Source organism: Schistocerca piceifrons, chromosome 5, assembly GCF_021461385.2.
Source record: "Schistocerca piceifrons isolate TAMUIC-IGC-003096 chromosome 5, iqSchPice1.1, whole genome shotgun sequence".
Classification (NCBI taxonomy): domain Eukaryota; kingdom Metazoa; phylum Arthropoda; class Insecta; order Orthoptera; family Acrididae; genus Schistocerca; species Schistocerca piceifrons.
Genome location: NC_060142.1, coordinates 508,431,214 through 508,456,581, shown reverse-complemented (window position 1 = coordinate 508,456,581; position 25,368 = coordinate 508,431,214). Strand labels below are relative to the sequence as shown.

Here is a 25,368-nt window from a genome sequence, read left to right as displayed (position 1 = left end):
AAAAAAAAGAGAGTAAAAGGTGTGATACCGTTCCGCCTGTGTAACAAAAAATGTCGTCACTGACGAATTTGTGTGCTGTTGGACGTTGTAGAAACTTACATTGAGATAGATGTTAACAAAACTATGAAATTAGTTTTGGTACCATCTGAGACATCATTATTGTATCATGTCACCTACGAACGTATCTTGTTTTCGACACTCAGTGAGCAACGGTTTGTGAGTACTTGTACGCTTGCGGTAGGATTTTAGTTCCGACGGCTCGCCTCAATACAATTCAGAACATTTCGTACCTCCCATAAATTTTTTATTTGGAGAGCTTACTGACCCTTCGCCGCGGCATCCACCATCCAAATCGCTAATACATACTATACAAAACCAACTGCAGGTACTTTCAGGCCACTATTCAATTAAAATATATTTTTGGGTGTGATTTTGTGAAAACACAAGTTTTATTGAAATATACTACAAGACTGTTTCCAGGTTCGCAGGAGAGCTTCTGTAAAGTTTGGAAGGTAGGAGACGAGGTACTGGCAGAAGTAAGGCTGTGAGGACGGGGCGTGATTCGTGCTTGGGTAGCTCAGATGGTAGAGCACATGCCCGCTAAATGCAAAGGTCCTGAGTTCGAGTCTCGGTCCGGCACACAGTTTTAATCTGCCAGGAAGTTTCAGTTTTACAAGACTGTTGTGCTCAGCCCGCAGTAAATGCATTTTACACAAAACTTTGTTCTTGCTGCTGCAATGTCTCTGCAGTCCATTAACAATTCCTGCATCAAAAACCAAGTGATCGGAGAGAACTAAGAACATAGGTCTGTGAGCCACAATAGTTAGATTTTCGAGAAGAGATCACGCCGTATTTTTCTAGCCGTCGGATACCCTCCTCTGTCGTAGAATCGAAGTACAGTTCTGCGCACTAACGCCTTGTCAAAATTGTCAAATTCTGTTAATTTCTGTTTTCATTTACATCCCTTCCTTGGAGAATCAAAACATGTGCTCACTCTAGAGATTCGCCGATATTACTGCACTGAAAATATGCGGTACAATCGATTCGAAAATACCTCAACGCTTTTTTTTATCATTTTATGAATTTTCGCAAAATTGACATTATTCCTGGCTTCTTCACCGTTGGCCAGAAAAGTAAAAAAAACTTCAGTACGCTCGACATGGCAACTTTAGATTGTTTTCGAATGTCTTTTCGCCCTTCACGCACTCTGCGTAGACCCCTCGTCCCGCGTTTCGCTCACTACCAAAAACGTCAACGCACCCTTCTACGGAAGACTAAACCCACACGTGAACGTGCGATGTCGCACGGAAGTACAGAATATTCAGCTGACACTGACCTAATGCACTGTTACGTGTACATGCTACAACAAAGTTATGAGGCGGGCGAATCACAGCGCTTAGCGCCGGCAGACTGCAGGGAGCGTATGTAAGGTGTCTAAATGCTTGACGGCCACTCAAGTAGCGACACATGGCACCCTCCGCTACACATCGTACGGTGGTCTGGGGAGAATTATATATAGATACTCTTTGCATGTTAAAGTAACAACGCCATGAAAGGGACATACACGAAATGTTAACTTGGTGTAAAGTTTAGTACATGCTTGGATGTGCAGTTGATTAACATTTCAGCACAACTGCACAAAGTATGCAGATTACAGCGACATCTACGCGTTGTGTATAAGAAAAGGTTATGTAGCGGTTTTCTCGCCCATAAATCGCAACTGATTGTTTTTGTTTGTGAGGAGATCGAGTCATGCCTCGTATAAGAAGCAGAAGCGTCTGCCGGCAATGTTTCGGAATTCGAAAGCGGCAGGATCACGGCCAGTCGCGACAGCAGAGTATCGATCTGCGATATCTCGCGTTGGTTCATTCGACTGTCATGCGAATATGGTATCGATAGGTTCAGCAAGACCACACACAACGTAGTACTGCACCTCAGCGGCCTCGTGCGGCTAGCGTCTGACAAGGCCACCTTCAGACCTGTTAATCATGAATTTCGATGAGTCTTAGGTATGGTGTAGAAGGACCTATCCTGAGTACCTGGCTCTAGGCTTTTCATGCGACAGCCCTTAGATTCCTAGAAAATCAGTGTTGAAGTTTTATGCGTATCCCCTTTAACTGTGACTTTAGACGTCTTTCGACCATGTGGAAATAGCGCAGCGGCTAAGATTCCCGGCTCTCACACAGGCAGTGTGGTTTCTGATTCTATTCGTGTACTCTTTTTTTTTTAATTTCATTGTACAGAATATTATTAAATAGTTTATGTCCGCGCCCGGTAGCTGAGTGCTCAGCGCGACAGAATGTCAATCCTAAGGGCCCGGGTTCGATTCCCGGCTGGGTCGGAGGTTTTCTCCGTTCAGGGACTGGATGTTGGGTTGTCCTAATCATCATCATTTCATTCCCATCGACGCGCAAGTCGCCGAAGTGGCGTCAAATCGAAGGATTTGCACCTGGCGAACGGTCTATACGACGGGAGGCCCTAGTCACGCGACATTGCAAAATAATTGAAAAATAGTCATTTTCTCCGTTGTTATTTCATTAATAAATCAGTCATCACAGCAGATTTTCTTCATGTACATATTCCGTTCCTGCTTCGTAGTTGAAATGCCAAATATCTGGACAACGATCGCTTGATTCGCGGGGAGAGCACATTTATCAGACACTTTAAAATCAGATCTTTGTAGATGAAAGAAAAACATACACCTGGACCATAAAAATTGTCTACCGAAATATGGTCCACATTGACAACCCTGTGATGTTTATTTTTACATGCAGGTTAAAATTTTCACGAAAAAACTGAAAATGAACGCAATTTGCTAAAAAAAATTGAGAAATCGCTTCGCGTGGAGTTCCGTAACAGCACATTCTTTAATCCTGGCTCAACTTAGTGCACCTGTTTCACAGGAATGATCAAATACGCGTGGCTCCCATGGAAATAGATCGAAGAAAGCACAATCTTTTTGAATTTAATCGAAATGTGTTTGTCGCTTTAAAGGCATTCTTTGTTAACATCAACTCACCACGTACAGCCTCAAAGGTAACTAATGCTCATTATCATTACAGCGTGTATTTAAAGCAGACCTGATACCCACACTCATAGTGGCGCTACTAGAGCCATCCTTATGCGACAGCCGCGAAATTTGAATAGACGTCATCTTTGAAATGTAGAAACATGCTTTCTAACTGTAGTTTGCATTGCACAACTCCATCTTGATATTGCAATCTTTCTTCCGCCAGTGTAGAATACAGTTGAACAATGTCTACTGTGAATCAGCTCGTTAGTTGCTAGAAGTAACTCACGAATTCCTAGCCAAAACTTTCAACATAGTTTTACCAGATGATTTGCGCCTCCAAACACTACTTATTTACAGATTCTTCACTGTTACTGTTAAACTGATTAATATCTGCCATATTTCCTGAAACTCCATTTGATGGTGAATAAGCAAGAGTATTGTACCGTTTAACACCTGAATTAAGTTACTTAAGTTATTCTCCTGTTAAGCAGTACAATGATTGTTTTTTCTTGTTGTTTACAGGTAAGTGTGTGTCATCTCGACACGGAGCTGATGAAAGATAGTCATCCGCCGATCTCGTGCTTTCCTGATAGTAGATACTACACAATGTAAGTGCAGTTTCACTGTCATTTTATACCAGTATCTTGCATCATATGCCCTTATCGCGATATTGGATTTTCAGGAAAGACAAATTCTATGTAAAATCATAGAGCAAGGAAAATAGGCTATGATATTTTAGTAGCTGCTGATGGTAAGAAAAAAATTGATTTTTGATAGTAACAGTTGGAGTAATAATGAGTACAGGTTGTGTTCAAATTAGAGTAACAGCCTAGGGTGTAATGATAAATTTCAGTTAAGAATTACATACATCTGGATGAAAAACGGAACAGTTTTAGAGATATACAAAGATGTATTCACAAATATTAGAAAATTTTAACACGTAAAAGCACACAGATACACAATACACATCTGTGGTAGGCCCCATGTACTCTCTTTGTTAATTCCTCTGGAACAATGTTCTGACACGGAGTTCGCATTCTGCCTCCACAAATAAACTGTGTAGATTGTTTATATTCGTTAAGCTGTGTGTTTTTTATATTTTTAAGTTACTCGTTTTGGACACAATAACTTCCGATAACCTGTAATCTTTTTATTGCATTGAAAATACTACAAGACCGGTCTGCAAAATAAACATACCTGGTAATTGCATGTGTGTAAACTTTGTTTTTCTCATAGACAATCAAGATAACAACTGAAGGCCTAGCGCATTCCAGCACTGTGGGGAAAATCCCCAAGCTAATAAACATAATTCGATTTCATTACCTAGGAAACTTGTTTGGATTGCAGTAACGGATAAATCACATTACAGCATTTGTATAACTAGTGATCGATCATTGCGAACAGTAAAAAATGAATAAAAATAAAAAGATGTAGCAGTGTTCGTCCGGGGCGACTTACTGCCGAAAGATCACGTCAAACCAGCTGTAGGAAAAGTGGATGCAGTCATTTACAGGAAGAATTCTAAGAAAATTCGCGCGGGATAGCCGTGCGGTCTGGGGCGCCTTGCCACGGCTCGCGCATTTACCCCCGTCGGAGGTTCGAGTCCTCCCTCGGGCATGGGTGTGTGTGTTGCCCTTAGCGTAAGTTAGTTTAAATTAGATTAAGTAGTGTGTAAGCCAAGGGACCGATGACCTTAGCAGTTTGGTCCCATAGGAACTTACCACAAATTTCCAAATTTTCTAAGAAAATCTGATTAACTCACGAAAGACGTAACTTTCAAAACCTCTTTTGGTCTCGTTTTGAGTGGTGTTCGTCAGTCTGACACCCTTACTAAGAAGGATTGATAGAGAAGATAGAGATGATCCAAAGAAGAGCTGCTCGTTTCGTTATGGTTATCACGATACGACGGTCGTTCCTGCGTAACTGTAACAGCAAATGGAACAGCGAAGGAGGTCAATTGAGAGTGGCACGAACGGGTTCTTTCGCTACACAAAGCTAAGTCGCTTGCGAAATATAAACTTATATCTCCACGTACACTATTTGAACAAAAGTATCTGGACACCCTACGTAATTTGGAATTTATCGCTAGAGATCCGGAGAGGCGGAATATTGTGTAGTGATCAGAGAAGTAGCAACAGCAGAATGGATCGGCCAGGACAGCTCAGTGACTTTGAACGTCACCTGAGTATCAAATCTATCAGGAACATTTTAGACTCAGTGAAGCAGCTCAAGTCGACTGTTGATGTGATTGTTGAGTGGAAACACAAAGGAACAACTACAGCTAAACCACGTCCAGACAGACGTCACGTAAAAATCGCATAACATCATGTACGGATTGACAGGTACTGTCTAGCATTGCGTAAAGTGGTTGTGGAAAATCGCATGAAATCACTCTACATCTACATTTATACTCCGCAAGCCACCCAACGGTGTGTGGCGGAGGGCACTTTACGTGCCACTGTCATTTCCTCCCTTTCCTGTTCCAGTCGCGTATGGTTCAAATGGCTCTGAGCACTATGGGACTTAACATCTGAGGTCATCAGTCCCATAGAACTTAGAACTACTTAAACCTAACTAACCTAAGGACATCACACACATCCATGCCCGAGGCAGGATTCGAACCTGCGACCGTAGCGGTCGCGTGGTTCCAGACTGTGGCGCCTAGAACCGCTCGGCCACTCGCGTATGGTTCGCGGGAAGAACGACTGCCGGAAAGCCTCCGTGCGCGCTCGAATCTCTCTAATTTTACATTCGTGATCTCCTCGGGAGGTATTAGTAGGGGGGAAGCAATATATTCGATACCTCATCCAGAAACGCACCCTCTCGAAACCTAGACAGCAAGCTGCACCGCGATGCAAAGCGCCTCTTTTGCAGAGTCTGCCACTTGAGTTTGCTAAACATCTCCGTAACGCTATCACGCTTACCAAATAACCCTGTGACGAAACTCGCCGCTCTTCTTTGGATCTTCTCTATCTCCCCTGTCAACCCGACCTGGTACGGATTTCACAACAGTGAGCAATACTCAAGTATAGGTCGAACGAGTGTTTTGTAAGCCATCTCCTTTGTTGGTGGACTAAATTTTCTAAGGACTCTCCCAATGAATCTCAACCTGGTACCCGCCTTAGCAACAATTAATTTTATATGATCATTCCACTTCAAATCGTTCCGTACACGTACTCCCAGATATTTTACAGAAGTAATTGCTACCAGTGTTTGTTCCGCTATCATATAATCATACAATAAAGGATCCTTCTTTCTATGTATTCACAATACATTACATTTGTCTATGTTAAGGGTCAGCTGCCACTCCCTGCACCAAGTGCCTATCTGTTGCAGATCTTCCTGCATTTCGCTGCAATTTTCTAATGCTGCAACTTCTCTGTATACTACAGCATCATCCGCGAAAAGCCGCATGGAACTTCCGACACTATCTACTAGGTCATTTATGTATATTGTGAAAAGCAATGGTCCCATAACACTCCCCTGTGTCACGCCAGAGGTTACTTCTATGTCTGTAGAAGTCTCTCCATTGAGAACAACATGCTGTGTTCTGTTTGCTAGAAACTCTTCAATCCAGCCACACAGCTATTCTGATATTCCATAGGCTCTTACTTTGTTTATCAGATACAGTGCGGAACTGTATCGAACGCCTTCCGGAAGTCAAGGAAAATGGCATCTACCTGGGAGCCTGTATCTAATATTTTCTGGGTCTCATGAACAAATAACGCAAGTTGGGTCTCACACGATCGCTGTTTCCGGAATCCATGTTGATTCCTACAGAGTAGATTCTGGGTTTCCAGAAATGACATGATACGCGAGCAAAAAACATGTTCTAAAATTCTACAACAGATCAATGTCAGAGATATAGGCTTATAGTTTTGCGCATCTGCTCGACGACCCTTCTTGAAAACTGGAACTAGCTGCGTTCTTTTCCAATTATTTGGAACCTTCCGTTCCTCTAGAGACTTTCGGTACACGGCTGTTAGAAGGGGGGCAAGTTCTTTCGCGTACTCTGTGTAGAATCGAATTGGTATCCCGTCAGGTCCAGTTAACTTTCCTCTGTTGAGTGAGATCCCAGGTGCTAGCAGCAGACCAGGTAACTCAGTGACTGTGCACAGTGATTTAAAAAGAATGGAGTTCAGTGGTCGAGCAGCTTTTCGTAAGCCACACGTTCCAGAAGTCACTGCTAACCACCGCTTCAGATGAAGTGAGTAGCAACGCCACTGGACAGCAGACGATTGGAAACGAGTGATTTGGAGTGATGACTCACGCTATACTTGTGCCAATCTGGTGGAAGATTCTGAGTTCGACTAATGGCTGGCGAACGTTACTGGTCGCCATGTTCAGTGCCAACAGTGGCGAACGAAGGTGGTGGTGGTATTACGGTATTGGGCATTTTTCGTGGTTAGGGTCCCTTACTGCGCTTAAGAAAACACTAAATGCAGAAGGTTATGAACACATTCACGGTACCGTGTTCTGCGTACAGTAGAGGAACAGTTAGGTTAATTGATTGTATCAGGATGACAATGCACCCAGTCATAAAGTAGGATCTGTGACGTAATGGCTTGTGAACAGTAACATTCCTGAAACGGACTGGCCTGTCCTGTTTCAATCTGAACCTAATGGAACACCTCTGGGATTAGTTAGAACGTCTTCTTCGCTCCAGACCCCAGCGACCAACATCACTAACTTCTCTGTTTTCGGGTGTTGATGAAGAATGGGCTTCTATTCCTCCACAGACGTTCAGACCGCTCCTTGAAAGTGCGCCCAGCAGAGTCCAAGCTGTCATAAAGGGGAACGGTCGACACAGCCACTAATAGGCTTCTGATCAGATAGTCTACCTATATCAACCATTCGTTGCCTGTTCTTCCACTGATGTCTAGCTTCATTTTCCATTACCAAACCAGCAGTTACTATTGGGCACTTGAGAACGATTTATTTTTCGAATGAAAGCATTGTCCATCGTGGCCTGTACAAGTTTCAAAATTTATTTCCTTTAGCCCAATTCCGAGTCATTATCAAGCAATATCCAGATTATCTCTCTGTAACATGTCGCAAACACGTGTAGTATGCAAATCAGTCTAATAGCAAACATGTGAAGCCACTTACAAACACTAACGCTTTCGCTGAGAACTCGTGTCATTTAGTGCACCAACATCAAACTTATTCTCGTGGTATGTCGACATGCATTCTTAAATATTTTACCTACAAATCTAGCAGACGTAATAAGGCAAGTACATTACGTTTCTTGTTTGACCCTGTACGGCGAAAACTATGTATTTAAATAAAAGTATGGCATTTCAGTCTTTGATCGCTATTTTTTTATTTTCAATAACCGGTTTCAGGCTACCTGCCCATTTCAGATCTGTTAGACAGAGTTAAAGAAATATAATTAACAAGAGGAATTATATAGCTACTGATAGAACTATCTTAGTTTACAAAAAAATTTTCGGAATGAATTAAAACGCGAACATACCATATATTGCAGTTACAGAGTAACCTGTCAGTACAGAGCTGTTGGTTCGCCGTCATAACTAAAGTAATTTTTAATCTGTTAAAACCTTATATCACCGTTTGGAGAAAACTGATTGGAAAAAGTAAAAAGTGCCCTCTTTAAGAATTGAGGATATGTACTAAGAGGTTATTTTATTTTCATACATATTAATGGCGAATATATTTTTAGTGATTCTATAATTTTTAAAAGAAATAACATTTACATAATATTTTTTGATTGGACCATGAACTGAAATAATTTACAACAATAGAAATTTTTAAAAGAAAACTTAAAAATATAATTAAAACTTTTGTATAAACTATCGAAAACGTGCGATTACTCTTCATTGTATTAATTGGTGGTGGAGAGGATTTCCCTACGTCAGAACGTACACAGCGCCACGCCATGTCCCTTTCCGCGGCGCCCAATTCACGTCGCCGGCAGTACGCTGAGGGCCGTTCCGTTGCAGCTGGTTCTTATTGGAGCGCGCTGTTACATTCAAGAGTAACTCCTGTGCATAAAATCACTTTGCTCATTAAGTTTTTCATTTGGTGAGCGTATATTTCAATCTCTTCAAGCACTTTGAGATCGACTTTTTGGAGCTTTATGTAACACCTCCATTTGTTCGTTTATATTGCTCACTTCATGTTTACTGTCCTATACATGCGTTCCAAATGCAGTCGGATTGCTATGACTGCAATGTTCCCTGTATCGAATTTCAAAATTCGGCCCTGTCTGCCCTATATAATAATTGTCACATTCGGCACATTTGATCTTTTACACTCCGGAATTGTCGTATTTCATTTGTTTTTTCGTTGCTGGTTTATGTCAGTCTTTGTGCCACTTGCTGTTCATTCTGGAATACCACAGCGATGTTTTTTGGAAAGAATTTAGCGATTCTTTCCGACACACGCCCTTTATATGTCAGAGTGACAAACTTCTTCTTAACTTTAATTTTCCTAGCATCGTTACTGATACCCGCGGATTTGTTTTTGATCCTGTTAAACATACGTGTAACGTCTTGTGTCCTGCACCCATTAGCTTTTTCACTACTTGCTTAATAATGCCTAGTTCTTTCTGCAACTCATCTTCCTTTAGTGGCAATCTCAGGGCTCTGTTGCACATTGCATGTTTGCATTTTAATTCATTCCGAAATTTTTTTTGTATACTAAGATAGTTCTATCAGTAACTGTATAATCTCTCTTGTTAATTATATTTCTTTAACTCTAATAGATCTGAAGATGGGCAGCTAGCCTGAAACCGGTTATTGAAAATAAAAAAATAGCGATCAAAGACTGATATGCCATATTTTTAATCAAAGAACGACCGCAGCTATCCCAGTAAGACAATCATGTCTTGTTTTGATAAACAATTTACTTCGTGTTCAAATTAATTTTATTTCGAGCTCCCCAGACTAGAGCCGACAGAAGACGAAAATTCTTTCCGTAAACACTATACGTTCGTTGCGTTTTCTCCATTTCGATCTCTATAAAAAGCCCTCAACATGTGTTTTATTAGCACTCTATATACTTACGGATATGTTTTTTACCAGTGCGGTCAAAGGCCTGGCGTATCTTTGCTGAATGAAAGTCGTCAGTGTTGTTTCTTTTTCCTGGCACTAAAGGAGAGAGTGGGTGTTCCTGGGACGGTCGCCAGGGTCTCAGATTAACACGCGGGCACGCCGGAGGCTTCTGACCTGGAGCACCTGTCGCGGCGGCCTGTCACCCCAGATATGACACTTGCTCCTTCCACGATACCTGCTTTTCCTGCTTCTCATTTAACTTCTTACCTATTTGTCTAACAGAAGTCAGAACGTGAAGGTGAACAGGTCGCAGACATATTTACGCAGCGAGCCATTCACGTGTGTGGCGCATTGCGTGCCTGGCACACACATGAATTATTTTCGCTAAAAATGTCGCTTGGCTGTTGCTCTTTAGGAAGTGCCCTCGGCAAGGTTCTAATGGTGACGATTTGGTTTGCCTTCCTCCAGCCTGTCATGAAGTGTTAAGTGTGTATCATTCGCTTACTGCAGAGAGACAACTAATCTCAAATTTATAAATTTCCATTGATGGCGATTGACAGCGGTTCGAAATTAGATCGAAACCAATTCGCTAAATGCGAATAACTTAGCGTCAGCAGCATTACGTACCTATGTTCTACCGGTTGGTGACATGAAAATTTATGTCGGACCGGGCCTCGAAAGGGGATTTCCCGATTATCGCGATTGGTCGCCATACCATTAGGCTACCCGTGCACGCCTCCCGGACTGATGCAAACTTTACACTATCTACATCCTTATAGCACAGTTTCAGTACATGTCAGTATTGAGATGTAGACGGTGTTACATGTGGAAGTTTGGGTCAGTTCGGTAGGCGTGATCGGGTAGCGTAATGGTAATGCGACCGCTCGCGAAAAGGGAGAAATACCGTTTCGAGACACAGTCCGGCACAAAATTTCACATGTCACCACAGGTAGAACATCTGCACCTAATGTAGCTGAAGCCAAGTTATTCGCATTCAGCGAATTTATTTCGACCTTATAAATTTCCTTTTTTTGACAACTATGATTCTGAATAATCAATGCACTCTTTACCGCAAAAGGCAAATCTGTTTGCACGATTACACGGATCTGGCAACGCCGTTAATTTTCCCGTTATTGCAGACAGGGAATTGGTCCGGGACATGTTGGTGGTGGATGACGTTGTTGAACTCATAAAACATTCCTCAAAAAACTGTAACAAGTTCTCCATTATTCAACTTGTTATATTTCCTGGTGGCAGCAGTCTATAAAAGAGCCTGCCTGAACGATAACTGTTGCGATAAAGTCGTTCCTAGATATCTGAACAGGGTTCTCACCATTTCTAAATAGCCTGAAGTGACTTTTCCAGCTGAAAATCGACGCAGTGTTAATTGCAACATGAATATTGCTGGTTTGACGATGGACACTTTTGGGCTAAGAAAAGCTGTACAACCCTTGAAATTCCCTTCAAAGACAGGCTACACATCACGTTTGTGCTGCCTATAAATAACAACAAAATGCATGACATCAAGAAATCTTTGGTCTATATTCCTCAAGATAAGATGCAGTTTGGAATTCAGTCACATCATGACAGAAAAAATGGCATCTGCTGATGCAGATGAAGATACTCGAGTAATGCAACCATTCGGAACGTCAAGTGCTATTCACAAATACATAACTATTACAATAAAAGACGTTTATATGTTCAGTTCTATTTTAAAACAAGTAACTTAACGCCAAAATTAATTTGAAAATCCAGTGTACTGCAGAAATATGACATGTCCAACGCCAATGAAGACGTCCCTCTCTTTCCCCTTACGTCATACTTTACTTTTGCATGTATATAATCAGCAAGAAATTAGATATATCTGTCAGGAAATAAACTGCGTTAAAACGGTTTTATTCAGATTTTATGTCTCTACTGTGAAAGTAGGAAATGCCGACATGTTAGCTTTCTACAGTAAGCAGTTCGCATATGTATCGTGTAGCTGACCGTGATGAAAAGTACACTACTGGCCATTAAAAATGCTACACGACGAAGATGACGTGCTACAGACGCGAAATTTAACCGACAGGAAGAAGATGCTGTGATATGTAAATGTTTAGCTTTTCAGGGCATCCAAACAAGGTTGGCGCCGGTGGCGACACCTACAACGTGCTGATATGAGGAAAGTTTCCAACCGTTTTCTCATACACTAACCGCAGTCGACCGGCGTTGCCTGGTGAAACGTTGTTGTGATGCCTCGTGTAAGGAGGAGAAATGCGTATCATCACGTTTCCGACTTTGATGAAGCTCGGATTGTAGCCTATCGCGATTGCAGTTTATCGTATCGCGACATTGCAGCTCGCGTTGGTCGAGAACCAATGACTGTTAGCAGGATATGGAATTGGTGGGTTCAGGAGGGTAATACGGAACGCCGTGCTGGATCCCAACGGCCTCGTATCACTAGCAGTCGAGATGACAGGCATCTTATCCGCATGGCTGTAACGGATCGTGCAGCCACGTCTCGATCCCTGAGTCAACAGATGGGGACGTTTGCAAGACAACCATCTGAACGCACAGTTCGACGACTTTTGCTGCAGCATGGACTATCAGCTCGGAGACCATGGCTGTGGTTACCCTTGACGCTGCATCACAGACAGGAGCGCCTGCGATGGTGTACTCAACGACGAACCTGGGTGCCCGAATGGCAAAACGTCATTTTTTCGGATGAATCCAGGTTCTGTTTATAGCATCATGATGGTCGCATCCGTGTTTGGCGACATCGCGGTGAATGCACATTGGAAGTTTGTATTCGTCATCGCCATACTGGCGTATCACCCGGAGTGATGGTATGGGGTGCCATTGGTTACACGTCTCAGTCACCTCTTGTTCGCATTGACGGCACTTTGAACAGTGGGGTTCACATTTCAGATGTTTTACGACCCGTCGCTCTACCCTTCATTCGATCCCTGCGAAACCCTACAATTCAGCAGGATAATGCACGACCGCATGTTGCAGGTCCCGTACGGGCCTTTCTGGATACAGAAAATGTTCGACTGCTGCCTTGGCCATCACCATCTCCAAATCTCCCACCAACTGAAAACGTATGGTCAGTGATGGCCGAGCAACTGGCTCGTCAAAATACACTAGTCACTGCTCTTGATGAACTGTGGTATCGTGTTGAAGCTGCATGGGCAGCTGTACCTGTACACGCCATCCAAGTTCTGTTTGATTCAATGCTCAGGCGTATCAAGGCCGTTATTACCTCCAGAGGTGGTTGTTCTGGGTACTGATTTCTCGGGATCTATGCACCCAAATTGCGTGAAAATGTAATCACATGTCAGTTCTAGTATAATATATTTGTCCAATGAATACCCATTTATCATCTGCACTTCTTCTTGGTGTAGCAATTTTAATGGCCAGTAGTGTATTTGTGCAGCGTAATGTACGAGCTGACACATCAGACGGAGCAACTAAATCACGAAATTTACTACTTCCGGTGAAACCGTTGTGGGTGTTGAGTACAAAGGCTTTTAAGAGTATATGCATATCGCCGTAGTTACCAGACCCCTTATAGTGTATGTGTGCAGCGTACTGCTGAAAGTCTCTGTAATTTTAATAAATGTGGGCTAGTTCAAAAAATTGATGTTTCAGTAGAAGTTTACTGTTTCAAAATAAAGTTCAACCTGATTATGAGTTCCGTTGAGACAAGGGATTTTGAACGACACTGACAAAAATATCACAACACCAAAAAAAATTAATGTAGAGTATAGAAAGTTCGGGAATACATTTGTTTAGGAAACAAATTTGAGTGACTAACATTGCAAGTACAAATTTGTAGTCAGGGTGCATGGGTTAACCATGAGAGCGCTTCTTCTGTGATACGAAATCGCATGACAGACCTAACTCCACGTGTAGGTCCTGTGTGTCTAGCATGTAGACAGAGCTCCTCCAATCAGCTCTCACTTGACACCACTGAGTTCGCAAATGACGGTGATATGGGGTCAGTGGAATGCACGTTACAGGACGTCTGGCTCGACGCCGTCCTTGAACTAACCGATTTGTAACGGTTCGTTATGTCACTCTGATCCCAACTTCTGCTCAAATTGCTGCTGCAGATTCAGTACGGTGCGCTAGAGGCATACGCCGAACACGATGGTCTTCCCTCTCGGTAGTGCCATGTGGTCGCCCGGAAACCGGTCTTCTTACAATCGTACATTCCCGTGACTACCGCTGCCAGCAATCATGTACAATGGCTACATTCCTGCCAAGTCTTTAAGCAATATCGCCGAAGGAACATCCAAGATACTCGTAACCCTATCACACGACCTCGTTAAAACTCAATTAATAATGGCGTCTTTGTCGTCTTACAGGCATTCTCGACTAGCATCAACTCACCACGTCCAAAAGTCCGCCCCTGGTAGCTGAGTGATCAGCGCGACGGCATGTCATACCTAACGGCCCTGGTTCGATTCCCGGCTGGCTTGGAGATTTTCTCCACTCAGGGACTGGGCGTTGTGTTGTCCTAATCGTCGTCATTTCATCCCCATCGGCACATAAGTCGCCGAAGTGGCGTCAACTCGAAAGACTTGCACCAGGCGAACGGTCTACCCGACGGGAGGCCCTAGCCACACGACATTTTACCACATCCAATCTCAAAGTCGTTACAGCGTATATTTAAACAGGACCTGATCTGCATTCTCTTATGCGAGTGGAGCGAAATTTGAAGAGATATCATCATTCAGATGTACAAATACACCTACCAACTTTCGTTTATGTGGCAAAACTCGTTCTTGGTGCTGCAATTTTTTTTTCCTTCAGTGTATATGAGAGCTGGCGCATTCTCAAACAGGCAGGAATCATTCTATTGTAAACTGAAACCAGTTGACGTGTTCATGTAATGCAGATTGCTCAACAAACCGCTGATAATTCACAATGACATTAAAAATCTCTATAACTTCTAAGCGATTTTTAACACGGCCGATCCACCGCTCAAGCTACTACTCAGCACATGGTGATTACCATATAGAACTCCCACCGCCACATCCACCAGACGGAACCATCGACCGTTTCTACCACACTGGAGGACACCACCGTGCTCACACACTAACTTCCCCCTGACCACCAACACTCGCGCCTTTTACTTCCTTATCTTCTGCGGGTTGGTGTCCCTCTGACGTCACAGATCACAGATAATACATGTATTGTGTAGTTGACCGTCATGAAAGGTCTTTGTGCAGCGTAGTGTGTGAGGTGACACGCCAGAGCGAACAGCAAAATCACGAAACTTATTACTTCCGGTGTTGAGGTCCTTTTCCGTTTGCATTTCCATGAAGCAAAACATTTAAGATGAATCAGCATTGTGTACACTGACGTTGAAAGCATATAACCGTAATACACATGTATGTGTTAAATATTGTTCTTAAAGCATTTTATTGTACAAAACAAATGTGCGTAAATGACAAGAAACCCATAAGAGTTTGGTGTAGACCTGAAAGGAAACTCTTCCCTCTTCCTCATCACATATTTGTAATTGCGGCATTTTCCAGAGGAGAGGCTCATAGGACAAGATGTCCATTTCAGACAGTAAAGTTTACATACTTTTAATACACTTGAATAGCAACCTGATTCTAACGTGCAAGTACATTTTAATAGGATGTGTACCACTAGCATATATATCTTGCCATAATACTATATCTTTAACCTATGTTTTCAATGTGAAAAATAATATTTCTGATAAACATTTATAGGCCCTTTTTCCCAATAAATCGGTGTCAGTAGGTTATAATGAGCAAACATTTCTTTTGTCAAATGTTATTTTAACAGTGAGAACACATGAAAACTTAACAGTAAAGAACACATGAAAACTTAACAGTAATATTATTGTTAATGTTATCTACGCTCGGGGAACCTGCATGTTACAAAAATGAAATAACATACCGTAAATTGATAACAAAATACAACTACATAAACTAAGTACCACATTTTTGTCCTGTGTTCCATCATTATGATGGACAATTTCTAGTTACAGAAGGACCTTTTATTTTTCTCTTTTTTTTCTTCTTCTTCTTCTTCTTCTTGTCCCGCATGGATGTCTGTTTTCTAAATAAAGTCTGGTCGCTGGTGACTATGTTCAAGCATATTGCGTAACCATGAACTACTTTTATCATCTATGTAGTTAAATAAATCCCTGACATCCTTTTTTTTCTTGCTACTCTGGATTAAACACCATTGCCGATAATCTCAAGGTTTTCAATATTCCATTAATGTATTGCTGTTTCCGAAGTTGTAATGATGTAGATGGACCTTCATATGTTAGTGAGCCCAGTACTGAAACAACTGCTTTCAATTTAAGAACAAAATACTTATGTATTTTAAACATAGTTCCCTTGGCAATAGGTTTCTTGAAGACATATGTGTCAGTGCCTTCTTTCCGTTTCTTTATTGTGTATCTGTCCATAAAAACAATGAGGAGCGATGGGCTAGTTTTGCACTTCAACATTGATACGTAGGGGTTTATAGTAGAAATGGTTTCTTCTTTCTTCACGTTCACTTTAATCAGACCAAAGCTCAACATTACCTAAAGGGATCAGGAAAAAACCACTTACTTCTGGATGAAAGTCTCATTGTATCCAAGAAAGAAAATGCCTCTACCGCCGAGATCTTATTCTGAGCACCACAAGTATCGGAGAGCAAAAAGTATACTTGACGCAGTTTGAGTTCTAGATCATCAGAACGATGATGTCAGAAAGATACAATCGTGTTGGAGTCCTTTTAAGCATGAATTTCCATGAAACAGTACATGTATGATGAGTCGTCATTGCCTACATGCATGTTAGAAGCAAAGAGCCGTAACAGACATTTGTAAATTTGGCTAGGCACAGCTGCATTCATTTTTTGTATGAGCAGGTTCTGTAAACAATCAGACTCAATCGCAAAATGTGAAGAGTCAGATTTGGTTCTATGAATAAAGTTTTCCTTAAGTGAAAGGTATATTTCAGTATTCCTTTTGTGCCTTAAGTACTCTTCTACGCAGGGGTCGTATTTGTTGGATTCAAGTTTTCTGTTTCCAGAAGCAGTGCGGAAGTCACAGACATTCGTTTTGGATTGTTTGAAGCTGTAGTCACAGTTCAGCTTGATATACTTAAAACAGATTACGTAATTCATTTTAAGCTTTTCACCTGTAGTTTCAAAGAATGTCTTTGAGAAAAGATCATACAGTGATTTAATATTAAGAGTTGGGTGTTCAAAATATCTCAAACACGATTTGTCTTCGCAGTAATGGCTTTGTTGACTCGCAATTGTGCATAAGTGCTCTCTTACCATCTCCCAGATGTCAACTGTAATTTTGTAAGGGTGATTATCATGCTTCTCCCTTCTTTCTGAAACGACTCATTAACTTTTTTTGTTTTTGTTGTACAATTCGTAGTCTTTTGACAGGTGTCTGGCACAGGATTAAAATGTGAGCACGAAATACGTTCGACTTAGTGCCAGAAATATACATAAAATGTCTTCAGTTATTTTCCCTAAACTGCTTTGTATTAACCGTCAGTTTCTTGTTAGACATGTTAGATTTCTTCAATAAATATTCTCTTCGGACAGAATCCTGGAATGCTTTACCTTGATCTACATAGAAACTACAAAAGAGCTCTTCTTACTGACTACCACCTCATTGTAACTAACACTTTTTCGGCAACATGACGACACAACCGAAAAGGGTTTCCCTTTAATGCCAATGACACTGGCGGATATGTAGCTCTCATATCTCTGCAGTTTTATTTTCCTATCGTCTTTCTTCCTGTTCGAGCTGTCATAAGACTGTCGTCGTTTCCTACCCATTACTAATATTTACTGCTGCACAGCCTCGAAACAGTTTTCTTCGTGATGTGAACGCTAACTGGCGACCCTCCAAGTAAGCTGAGCTGCAAATAAGCACTCGCTGCATTAAACTGAATAAGGAGTGCTGCGCATACACCCGTCAATAAAACGATACCCTCACTTCTAGCACTTAGATAAAGAAACAAAATATTGGTAGAATATTCTGCACCACACAGTGATTAATTTTAAATATTTTCCCGAAAAAAGACGCAAAGACCTATGAGCCCTTCTTCTGGGAAATGCCTCAGTTGTGTTATCCTTATAACATTCTCCTAATTTGCCTGTTCAATGGTATGCAACTTATGCACGTAAATATGAGTCAATTACATCTTCTGATATTCGGTTATACTGTTACTATGGTTGTAGAATGGGATGCCGCTGTGTGTCAATCTATACCTTACCTGTAAGTGTCTATAAACTTATTAATTCTACTATTCCCTTATGTCACTCTGTCGTCCTTGTGTCAGGAATCGCATGAAAATTCTGTGCAGCTAAATTTATTGACCCTAACAAGAGATAATCAACGATGTCTTGTTTGTCACGATCAGAACAATATCAAAGAATATATAAATTTTATAAGTGCCAGTGCATTCATACAGCATGACTTCTAAAATACTTGTTCCAAAGTAAAGGCGTTGTATTGAAATGGTGGACGCTGAAATGCCACAGAAAATATCCTGATGAAAAGTACCCTCTTTACGTAATGAACATTGACCCATAAAAAAATACCGAGACGCAAACTGATTCCCCTTCAGGAATAACTTAACAGACACACATACTAAGTGCAACGGTAAAATTGGGACTTTATATTACTTATGGTTTTGCCCTTTTAATGAGTACCCTTCCTATCACATTAACACTCGATTTTAAAACCATTTCCCGGAGCAAAGAGCATGCTTCACTCTCGACTGCAATTCAGGACACTCTTCTATAAGTAAGTTGAGAGAATATTCATAGAACATTGCATGGAACATGGCACTACAATTGCTGATCCGAAATTCTCGACAGAAGCTTACCTCCCGGTAGCTGAAATAAATATAATAGAATATTGTAAGCGATCTCACACTGTCGAAAAGTCTGTACGAAGTGAAAATAATTTTCGTGGAAGTAATGGTCACACAGAAGATACAACATAACAGTCAGTTGCGAATATTTCGTCCGTAAGAGACGGCACTGCGAGGGCTGCGACTGTTAATAAATACAAATAAAATAGTTTCTGCGTCAGTCACTTTTTTGATTTTGTCACTACTCGCTTCGAAGTTTGACACTATCATCTTCATATAGAGAATTGCTTATTTACATAGCTGTTGGTGAAGAGTACAGGTGTCTCTCTACAGTAGCAGACCAAGGACAGTGTAGATTATTCCGCGTTTTGATGGGCGGTAGAGTATAAAAAGTTTGTATAACTGCTTTCTGGTGCATGTACTTTATGTTTACACTATGTGTAAACTTTACACTATGTGTAAACTTGCAACGCGCAAACTATCAGTTCAAAAAAAAAATGGTTCACATGGCTGTGAGCACTATGGGACTTAACATCTGAGGTCATCGGTCCCCTAGAACTTGTTGTTGTTGTGATCTTCAGTTCGGAGACTGCTTTGATGCAGCTCTCCATGCTAGTCTATCCTGTGCAAGATTCTTCATCTCCCAGTACCTACTGCAACCTACATCCTTCTGAATCTGTTTAGTGTATTCATCTCTTGGTCTCCCTCGACGACCTGCCGGTGTGGCCGGCGGTTCTAGGCGCTTCAGTCTGGAACCGCGCGACCACTACGGTCGCAGGTTCGAATCCTGCCTCGGGAATGGATGTGTCTGATGGCCTTACGTTCGTTAGGTTTAAGTAGTTCTAAGTTCTAGGGGACTGATGACCTCAGATGTTAAGTCCCATAGTGCTCAGAGCCATTTGAACCATTTTTTTCTCCCTCTACGATTTTTACCCTCCACGCTGCCCTCCAATACTAAATTGGTGATTCCTTGATGCCTCAAATATGCCCTACCACCCGATCCCTTCTTCTAGTCAAGTTGTGCCACAAATTTCTCTTCTCTCCAATTCTATTCAATACCTCCTCATTAGTTATGTGATCTATCCATCTAATTTTCAGCATTCCTAGAACTACTTAAATCTAACTAACCTAAGGACATCACACACATCCATGCCCGAGGCAGGATTCGACCGTAGAAGTCGCGCGGTTCCGGACTGCAGCGCCTAGAACCACTCAGCCACAGTGGCCGGCAACTATCAGTTCTAGAGGAAAAATCAACAGGATCATTTTTGTAGGAAATTTAACGTATTTAAATTTTTTACAACGGAACATATTTTTTCTTTAAGGTGCGGTTTTCGAGTTATTCAAGCTAAACATAAAAAGTGATATTTTTGAACCCCCCTCTCATCCCCCTCCCCTCCCTCCCCCCCTCCCCTACCTCGCCCCCTCCCCTCCCTCCCCCCCCACCCCTCCCTCCCCCTCCGCCCACTTTATCATACCGCACCAGTCAGTATTTTTAGTTTTTAGTATGTTCTTCATCCGACTCCCCCCTTACACTGTACAAAAGTTAGCGAATATGCGAGATTTCCCCTAATTTTCTTTCGTTGATTTTACTATCATACCCGGGTCTGGCGGCTGCTTTCCCCTAGATTTATGTGGTCATGCTGCTCTCATACGTCAGTACGTAATTCAGAGGTCCGAGTTTAGCGTTGCGCTTAGTATGTGTGTCTGTGAAGTTATTCCCGAATGGTGGTCATATTGCGTCACGATACTGGATCTTTTGTTCATTTACGCGTACCGCATTACATTTTCTTTTAAGAATATGCACATTATAAATTTAATTCTCGCACCATAGATTCTGTCTGTATGTTTAGACTAACCTGAGAAACTACTATTGGAATTATATTTTGGATTTCGCTAACACTACATGGTAGAACGAGGAAAGTTTGTATACATAATTTATAAATAAATAGCGCAAATTGGCGGACCTACGATGAGTTACAGTCCCCCCACTACTGTGGAACGACGCCACGTTCATCTAACGGCACTCCTGGAATCATCCACACATATAATTTAAAGTCCCTTACCGCATTTCTCCGTATGTGAAGCTTAATCTCAAGTACTACTGCAGGGATTTTGAAACGGTTTTCAGTGATAGACTAATTCACAAGGAAGGTTTACGGGCACAGAATATAGGCATAAAGCTCCCCGACTACAGTGCCAGGCTTGTACAAGCTACTGCTAGCGGAACATGCGGGTGAGCTACCACCAACTCCCTAACCGACCTAGGATGTTGCATGTGTCACTTTTTAAGCTGATAAAATCAAATTTTTGGTATATTGTTTAAGGCAAAATTAATGCAGAAAATGTAGCTCACGCCTGAACGGGCCTGGATTCAGGTCGCCAGCAAGTGGTCATATCTCATGCCAAACTCCCTTGCATTTTGGTGTACTGCCACTACTGTTGCGCAGCCATCAAGTGGTCGTAGCTTGTGCCAAACTCCATTATGGTTTGGCTTATTTGGTGTGCAGTTAGGTTGCCAGCAAGTGGTCACAGCTCAGACCAATCTCCTTTGCAGTCAGGGATATTGGCAGTGCAGGCTGGCCATGAGCAAGTGGTCGTGTCTCGCACCACCTGGTCAGGTGGCCAGGAATTAGATGTAGCTCGTGCCATACTCCATTGCATTTTGGCGTACTGGCGTAGAAGAGGGGCAGCCAGGAGACAGATGTAGCAAATTCTCTTGTAGTGTGGCATACTAGCACTGCAGTCATGTGACCAGCAAATGGTCGTAGCTCACACAAAACTCCCTCATGTTATGGCATATTGGTACCACAGTTGGGCAGTCGGCAAGTGGTTGTAGCTTGTGCCAAACTCCCTCGTGGTCAGGCTTACTGGCACTGCAGTCTGGTGGCCAGCAACTTGTCACAGCTCACGCCAATCTCTGTTGCAGTCAACCATACTGGCACTGCAGTCAGAGAGCTAGTACGTGGTCGTAGCTCGCACCAAATTCCCTTGTGGTCGAGCTTACTATCGTTACAGTAAGGTAGCCAGCAAATGGTTGTAGTCAATTATTCAAAATGACAGTCACAATCGCATTATTTATTTTGCCACCAACCAGTTTTACCCGCGATGGGGTCATCTTCAGGGCAATTTACACTGTAAAGTTATAATATTAGTAAGTAATCATGTACGTAATCTACAAGCAATTAGTCAAAGCTACACAAAGAAACAGATTTGTTTACCCTTTGGTTGCTCGCTGGAGTCGTCACCCTGCCTGTGCACGGTTGGTAACTATGCATGGGCCGGCCGGAGTGGCCGAGCGGTTCTAGGCGCTACTGTCTGGAACCACGCGACCGCTACGGTGGCAGGTTCAAATCCTGCCTCGGGCATGGATGTGTGTGATGTCCTTAGGTTAGTTAGGTTTAAGTAGTTCTAAGTTCTAGGGGACTGATGACCACAGCAGTTAAGTCCCATAGTGCTCAGAGCCATTTGAACCATTTTTGAACTATGCATGCTTGGCTCTCTGCATGAGCTTAAATAACGGCCAACAACACGTGGACAGACGGGAACGCCCTCTATGGTGACCAACGGTATTTACATGCCTAAGCAAGAAATCGTAAATTTTAAAGTTTGTTCCAGTTGTAATATAAAACATAATAAATAATAAATATAACTAACTAAACCTCGAGAAATTTACAATTATTTAAAATTCAGGTAACTGTAGTCCCATTCATTTTTCACATCATTTGTGGATAGAGTAGAGCCCTCTATCTTTTGTGGTAGGGACGCCGTTGCCATGGGCGATAGTATATATCAAGCGCCCCCTAGCCAGCGTTGTTGGGACGTTGTCGTCATGGTAGCTGCTTTGTATAAGTTGTCTGCTGTAATACCATCTTTGCGCGGCGTTCGTCGTTATACTAATAGCGTAACATAACCATTCTTCCACCATGTTATTGTCAATTCATGTCGTCTTCTGCTGCGGCGTTATCTTTGCACAACATGCGTTGTCGTGGTGTGTTCTGGCTGCTATCCTTAAAAGTTGTTTCTAGTAATTAGTAAAAAACTTCAAAATCAGTGTATTCTCCGTTATAAAATTAACATAGCATACAGCAGACGACTTACACGAAGCGGCTACCATGACGACAACGTCCCAACAACGCTGGCTAGGGGGCACTTGATATATATACTATCGCCCATGGCAACGGCGTCCCTACCACAAAAGATAGAGGGCTCTACTCTATCCACAAATGATGTGAAAAATGAATGGGACTACAGTTACCTGAATTTTAAATAACTGTACATTTCTCCAGGTTTAATTAGTTATATTTATTATGTTTTATATTACAACTGGAACAAACTTTAAAATTTACGATTTCTTGCTTAAGAATGTAACTACGTTGGTCACTGTGGAGGGCGTTACCGTCTGCCCACTTGTTGTTGGCCGTTATGTAAGCTCATGCAGAGAGCCAACCAAGCATAGTTACCAACCGTGCACAGACAGGGTGATGACTCCAGCGAGTGACCAAAGGGATATACAAATCTGTTTCTTTGTGTAACTTTCGCTAATTGGTTGTAGATTACGTACATGATTACTTACTAATATTATAACTTTACAGTGTAAATTGTCCTGAAGATGACCCCATCGCGGGTAAAACCGGTTGGCGGCAAAATAAATAATGCGATTGTGACTGTCATTTTTAATAACTGATTATAAATAAATTAATCGCTGTTTACGTCCATACAACTATATTGTCTAAAAAAATAGATGATTGTAACTCACGCAAAGTCCCTTGCAGGCAGGAGTGCTGGCAATGGAGTTGGGCCAGCAAGTGGTTGTAGCTGACACCAAACTCGCTTATAGATGGACATACTGGTATTGATCACAGCTCACACCAAACTTCTTTGGGGTTAAGTGAACTGGCACTGCATTCAAACGGCCTGCAAGAGGTTGTAGGTCGCACCAAATTCCCTTGTAGTGAGGCGTACTAGTACTTCAGTCGGGTGGCCAGCAAGTGGTCATAGATAGCACAAAACTCCCTTGTGGTTGGGTATACTGTCACTGCAGTGTGGCAGCCAGTTGATAGTCGCATATTGCACCAAACTTCCTTGCGGTCAGCCATACTGGCACTACAGTTGGGCTGTGATCAACTGTTAATAGATCGCACCAAGCTCCCTTGCAGTCAGACATCCTGGGGTATCAGTTGGGCTGCCAGAAACTGGTCATAGCTCACACCAATCTCCCTTAAGGTAGAGTGCGCTGGCACTACAGTCAGGCGGCGAGTAAGTGGTCATAGTTCGTCCCAAACTTACAGTTGGGCTTAGTTGCACTGCCGTTGTATGGCAGATCATTGTCAACATTGTTGTACGTCGTCACCACTCATTCCTTAGCTATCCAAAAGGAAGAGGTATAGGGCATTGCTGGCTGAGAGACCAGGAGTAATTGCTCAGCAGCCTATTTGGAAAGCGTTTCCTTCCTCCACAGACAATACACCGTTTACACTGTGTGTGTGAGAGTTGTGCCTCCTTACAGCAATTATATCTTTCCTAGAATTATTGTTTACTGAACGGAGGTAAGCTCAAATACTTGTCACATTAAGATAGGTACAAGTATTTTCAGAAAAAAAGTTTTCAGAATTTGAATTGTAAGTCATTTCGATGAGAAACTAGACTAGAGAATTTTTCACTTTTTTGGTACCCTGTAGAACAGTTATTATTTCTCGCACAGAGTCCAACACCACATATTTGGCTCATCTATTTTGTACAATGGGTATATCTTTAGCTTCATTTATCCGTTAAATTGTGAAGTGTATGTCTGATAACATCTGATTCACGGTGCTTCACTTGCCCTTGCTGCTCAACACACCAATGCCCCGAAAATCTTTACAATAACAGAAACTATAAAGTCATTATAACTTTTCCAATAATTTCACTGAAGCTTGAGCTGTCAGTGACTGCTGACATATCGAAGTACTACAATCAGCAGTGCTACCAGTTTGCTTTCAAATTCACTGTTGAATGTCACTGATTTGGACCACTCGGATAATTCAACCAACAGCTGAAGCAGCATTTCACTATGGACGTCCACAGAAAATTTTCAAAGAGGGGGCAAGATTCTAAAATCGCCAGTTTTGATTTTACTACTTCGGTGAGTTTGAAAATGTGTCAGGCCACAAAAACTAAATTTGATTGAATGTCGAATCAAAACACCTTTCAGACGTCTAAATTGTCAATGTTATTTTATTAAGCAGCAAGTTTCGACATATTGCACCATTTTCAGGCCCCCTGACCAAAGTTTTCCTACCTCTGGTCCAGTCGAAATAAGGGCCAGCATTCAGTGACTGGTACCCATCGATTTTTCACACAGAGATCCCTTCGACCATCACTTGCCGACTGTTCACTCTGTGTTCAAAGTTGTTAATTATCGTCATGCGTTGATAATCATGTCGAAAACCTTTTCACATGAATCACATGAGTGCAAGTGACAGCTCCACCAATGCAC

At 42.0% G+C, this 25,368-nt stretch overlaps 1 protein-coding gene across 1 annotated transcript in view; it reads left to right on the top strand.

The window, feature by feature from the left end:
* The window catches only part of LOC124798500 (solute carrier family 12 member 6), a 427,524-nt gene that overhangs the window by 34,172 nt on the left and 367,984 nt on the right, over window positions 1–25,368 (top strand). The window contains exon 2 of the mRNA XM_047261938.1: window positions 3,536–3,621. The gene's annotated coding sequence lies outside the window, so the exon portion shown is untranslated. The remainder of the gene's footprint in view (window positions 1–3,535; window positions 3,622–25,368) is intronic.